We start from the raw sequence: 6006 nt of genomic DNA, 5'->3' as shown, positions 1-6006 counted from the left end.
TTTCTTTTTGAAAAATATATGTACGTGTTGTTTTGATTTTTAAGATGTTTTTATATGTACTTGTTGCTCAGATTTTCAACATGTTGTTTATACCTTAACAAACGAACTGATACCGGCCGAATTTGCGTTGACTCGCCGTCGTAACGCTTGGATTTTAACAACACTCGGATTTTACCAACGACGGGGTTTCAACGCTCGGGTTTTCACGACAACGTTTGGGTTTTAACAACGTCCGGGTTTCACCGACCAGATAAATGTGGTTTTTAATATTTAAAATATTTTCATATGTTATTTTGATGAATTTATTTTTTAGGTTTTATTCTAATACCAAAACGAATGTAATCTTTACCGATCGAATTCACGTCGACTCGTCGTCTAAACGATCATGTGCTACCAACGCCCGAGTATTACCGACGAAATGAATGTTGTTTTAAATATTTTAATTGCATTTATAATAAGCTATACGAGTGCCACTACTATTATTTTTTTAAACATGCTAGTTTGATGAATTTAATGTTAAGGTTTAGTTTCGGTACCGTAACCAACGTAACCTACACTGACCGAACTCAACTAATTTGAATGAATCGTAGAGATAGGTGATGGGTGACGGTTATGGAAATTTGTTGTCTGGAACAGAATGTTGTTTTCAGGAAAGTTTGTGAAATGCACATGTGAATTGAATGGGAATATATATGGAAGACAAGACAAAGAGGACATGATGAGGGAAAAGAGAGTGGATTCCTTAGTTAGATGAGGATGTGACATATGATATTACAAATGCCTAATTCTTCTACTCCAAATCTATGTGATATTAGTAACATGCAATTTTACAAATTCTCATCAACGGCTTGTTGCACACTTATTCTCATACTGGCCTTTTAATCTGTATCATGCCTTCTTCAGAATTAGATGATTTCAAGTGTCAGGCCTGCATAACTCGGTTTCGTGATCCTGAATCAATGCTTATCTCCTGGAACTTCGACAACACATCCTCCGCAGAATTCTTCTACAACACCTTTGATTTCATAAGCTGTTGGTACGATCAACGAAGAGTTAATGAGCTCAGGCTTAATAACCTAGGATTGATTGGATCATTTCCCTCAGACATACGCATATGTAATTATCTGACTGGTTCTATACCTAGCGACCTTTATACGTGGTACCTTATTTATTCGAATTAGATCTATCCAATAACCGGTTGACTGGAGAAATTTCAATAGGTATCGGGAAATGTTTGCATTTGAATAGTCTTAATCAGTCGAACAATCAGTTATCCGGTAATATACCCCCTTAGTTCTTTATTTTAGTCCGCCTAAGCAAGCTTTCCCTGGCAAACAATGCTCTTGTCGGTCCAATTCCGTTAAGCCTGTCCATATTCAATCTATTCAGCTTTGAAGGTAACGAAGGACTTTGTGGCGAGCCTTGTGACAATTGTGGCGGTTTGAACACAACAGATTTGATAAAAGTTATTTTTGTTAGTGTGATTGTGACTATCTGCTTTTGGGCAACAATGTTTTGATTGTGGTCGTGCTGTCACAAAAGGAAGAGCAGCAGCAGCTGGTCTGATAGGTTGAGATCTCACAAGCTTGTTCAAGTACATTTGTTTCGTAAACCGCTTGTGAAGGTCATGCTGGTGGACTTGATGATTGCAACAAACAATTTCAGTAAAGAAAATATCATAACTTCAACTCAAACGGGAACAACATACAAAGTTGTACTCAAGGATGGTTCCGCCATTGTAATTAAGAGGCTTAGCTGGTACTGTAAGCTTCCTGAGACACTGATTCAAACCGAGATGAGCTAGTTGGGCCATCTAAGACATCCAAATCTGACCACTTTGTTAGGATACTGCACAGTGGAATATGAAACGCTTATCGTTTACAAACACATGTCCAATGGAACTCTATCTTCTTTGTTGGCTAATCAGTCTAGCTTATTAGACTGGCCTACATGGTTCAAGATCGGTCTAGGTGAAGCCAGAGGGCTTGCTTGGCTTCACCATGGTTGATGACATGTAATGTTGCATCAAAATATTGGATTGGCTAGGCTTTTTAATCTTTCCTATAGTAGCTTTGGCTTTATCGCTTCGAGCTTTTAACCACCATGGTTGCTTCTTCCAAAGGAGATACTTACGCTTCTGATGTCTGCTACTTTTATTAGCCATCAGTCAGAAAGCTACCAATGTAACCGTTGCTGAAGAAGGTGTTGGTAATTTCCATATTATTAGGCCCGTCACGTGTATGTGACTGGGTTGGACCTATTGGGCCTTTGGAATTCATTAATGATGTAATCGGTTTATGGGGTTGAAATTGGGCTTTTATATTTGGTAATTACTTTTTGACCAAGTTAGGGTCTCCCTATATATACATAGCCATGTTAGGGTTATTGTATGAGTGAAAGGGATTATTGTATTCAAGTTTTGTGCTAGTATCTTGATTATAATAATACATGAGTTTACCCTGAATATTGTTTGTTCGTTTGTGTTTCCGTTATCAATTTGTTCTTGAATTTGTATCAAAGCTGGTTAAGGATTTCGTGTTAGTCGATCAAAGACGTGATCGATTAAAATCTGCCCACTCGATGTCGCCGCTGCCAAATGTAACATCCCCAAAATTTTGGTCCAAATTTGACAAATTAATAAAGTTAAAGGATCAATAATAATCTCAAAGACAAGTAATGGAAAAAATATTTTCAAGATAAATAATAAGAAAATAAGATAAGGAAATAAATATATAAGGTAAGTCATCTCACATGAAGGAAATAAGAAAAAGAAACTCTATCCCACATGGAAAGATGTAAAAAAGTGGAAGCATTCCACTTGGGTATAAATAAGGAAATGTAATCCATCCCACAAGGAAAGTGGTAAAAAATTGAAAGCTCTTTATAAGAGATAGAATTTCCAAATTTATATTCTTTTATGCTTAACATGCACCAAGTGGTCCTAGCAAAGGGTGCGAAGTACTCGACGCGCACCGCGCACGGGCTCGGGTGATGGCGAGGGCGATGGCGACGGGCGCAATGTGGCGCTTTGATGGCGCACTTTGCACTTCGCACGCTCGCATCGCCGAGAGCCGCCTTTGTATTTTTGGATAATGAGATTTAGACCTAGACATGATAAGCTATAAAAGAAAAAGGACCAAAAATGAAAAATAATATCCAAGGACCCATTGCAATACGTGATGAGTCCAAAAACACGGCTATCGCGTAGCGCGATGGGCCGTGATGACGCATCACACACGTGGCAGGCTGACAAGCCACGTGGCCACGTCTGACGACATGTGTCATCGCGAAACGCGATGACCATGAGAAAGGGGCCCATCGCGTATCGCGATAGCACCAGAAATCAGCTATAAAAGGGGAAGCCACGGGCTTATTCTCTCACACACATTCCCACTCTCTCTACATCGTTTTGCATGCCACCGACCCGACAAATATCACCTCGTAAACCGTGTCAATACCCGGCGTTTCCTCGAAGTGCGTGCCACCCAAAAGTAACCCAACATTTTGCCTTGAAGTACGTGCACGACCCGGCAACTCCTGAACATCGCCTCGATTTGCGGCCAAGGAAGGTTGATCTAGAACGCCTCAATAAATGTACATTGAGTAGAAGTGCTGCTTGTATAAACTTAGGAATATCTAAATCCGAATACCCGTGCGAGGTAGGGGTTCGACCTAAGTCATTATTTTATTATTATAAATGGCTTAAGACCATAGTCGGAGATATAACCGAACCTTGATTACAATTTAGTATTATATAACTTTTCTTAAGCAAATGTTATAGTCAAAATATTGTTTCTTCTTAAGAAACGTAAGCAAGTATATACAAGGGGTATAATTAAAATAGTATTTCTTTATTATTAAGAAATATAATATTCAAAGATTAGAATTAAATTAATGTTCTTCTTGAATAAGAACTCAGTATAGACGTTTGTTCCTTAAGAAGAAACATAGTATATGATTGGTAAATAAACAAGGGAACTAAAGGTCCAAATGCTTTATAGAAACAAATGTTTTTATCAAGGTTAAAGCAATACAAAACGGACTAAAGGTCTGAAGCTAGATCAAAGATCTAGTTATTTATACAAAAGGTTATTCTCGTACTATAGGTCTGATATACGTTTATTTATACATCTTGAATCCCATGTAAAGTTTTGTTTATTTAATGTTTTGAGTTCGTTTTTGTTCGAGTTTCGTTTATCTTTTATTATTTAAGGTTTTGAGTCAAGTTTTATATATTTGTCGTGTTTTAACTCTTTTGATGTCTTGCATGTTAAACTTAATTCTTTCTATCATTTGATGCGAAGTTTATGTTCGTTTTACTCGTCAATGACTACATGATTAGTTCACTTAGAGTTTAGATAGATGGTGGCTTTGGAGTCAAGGAAAAGAAGTTCTAGAAGTTTCTCATCGTTAGTTGGAGTTCAAGAAAGGGGCCTAACATGAATAAACAAGAAATAAGTGCAAAAAACGAAAATTCACCCCAGGGGGCGCCGCGCCGCGCCTAGGAAAAAGGCAGTTTGCCGTCGCGGGCGCCTAGGTCTTTCTGGTCCCTCGTTTTTGCAAGTCCAAGCCCATTATGCGTTCTATATATACATCTTTATAACCAATCAGATTCTACATCTTTTGGCAGCCGATTTTGAGTCAAAAACCAAGGGTTTGATGGTGATTTGAAGCTAGGAACCAAGGAGGATTGAGAGAGCTTTCATCCGGGTGTTCGAGGATCAATCGCAAAAGGTTTTATCGCTCTAACTTTCGTTCCTTGTTCATTATTCTTGATGTCTTTCCTCTTTGTTTTTAAGACTTGTTTAGGATTGTTTTTAATAATGATTCTAGGCTAGACTTCATGTCTACCTAGGTTTGATGAACATGTTTGAGACTTGATTCTTGCTTTGGACTATTCTTTGATTATGGATTTCGTTATTTAATAGTAAAGACTTGATTTTGTTTTCATGACTCGTATAAGTATTTGTTATCTTGATTGATCGTTAACTATTGCTTCACATGGATCTTTTATCTATTGATTGTGTTCTTAGATTCAGGGTTCGTGTTTAATCTTTACTTGGTGTTTTGATTATTATGGTTGAATAGACCTATTAGATCATAAAAGCTTGTTGATAGTTGGTTAGGGTTTTATATGTTTTGCTAAATTCCGATAGCTGTAAGGTGAAGAGTTGTTCGTGTGTCTTGGTCAATTGCATGCTAGGATAGATTGTGACAATATTCTTGCTTATTGTGTTGATCCATTTTCACGATGTCATGTTAGTTTATCAAGTTATCTAAGGTTTAGTGTTTCATAAGATTGCTTGCTATAGAAACATTTAATTAACCCTAATTTATGACTTTGCGAAAATCAATAATATTGATTGCTTAATAATCTAATAGTTGTTCTTTGGGATTTCACTTGATTCAGTCAAGGGTCCTTAGGGTTTTGTTAGATGAGTATGTTTTAGAAATCAGTTTCCATAATCATGTTATTTGTCCATTGCTTGATGATTGTTGATACATGGGATTCTTACCTAAGTAGATTCCTTCTCTGATTGGTTTCGATCTCGTGATTAATTGCTTGTTTCTCGTTTACTTGTTTATTTGCTTTCTTAGTTTAATCTTAGTTTATTATTAGTTTAAAAATCCCCCTTAAAACATTAATAATAAATAGTCGTGTCGTAAGTCGAGTCTAATTAGTTAATTAACGTAATTTATAGAGACCTGTGGGTTCGATATTCCGGACTTACTTAGCTTAGTACAATTGACCGGTTCAGTTGCCGGTGTTTTGTTTAGCTGAGTCTTAGGTCTTGTTTTTATTACTTGTTTAATTTAGTTAATATTTATTGACTGTTTTTAGCACATCAAGGTCCGAGGTAATAAAACAAGAAGCAGAAACAGAAAACTGGAATCAGTATCAGAAACTGATTATAAACAGAAAAAGGTGAATACGCCCTAAACTTTTATAAACTCTTTTAGAGTCAGAATTTTTGCATAGGATTTACGAATCCTTAAAACTTTGTG

General features: G+C 36.8%; 1 pseudogene; it reads left to right on the top strand.

Moving 5' to 3' along the window:
• Positions 1-890: 890 nt before the first annotated feature.
• The window catches only part of LOC143573425 (inactive LRR receptor-like serine/threonine-protein kinase BIR2 pseudogene), a 73498-nt pseudogene continuing 68382 nt past the window's right edge, over positions 891-6006 (top strand).

The sequence above is a fragment of the Bidens hawaiensis genome, unplaced genomic scaffold, assembly GCF_021521415.1.
Source record: "Bidens hawaiensis isolate Kalapana, Puna unplaced genomic scaffold, B.hawaiensis_p1.1 tig00026421_1, whole genome shotgun sequence".
In the NCBI taxonomy this organism is placed as follows: Eukaryota; Viridiplantae; Streptophyta; class Magnoliopsida; order Asterales; family Asteraceae; genus Bidens; species Bidens hawaiensis.
The sequence above is the reverse complement of the archived record's forward strand: the minus strand, read 5'-3'. Positions and strand labels throughout refer to the sequence as shown.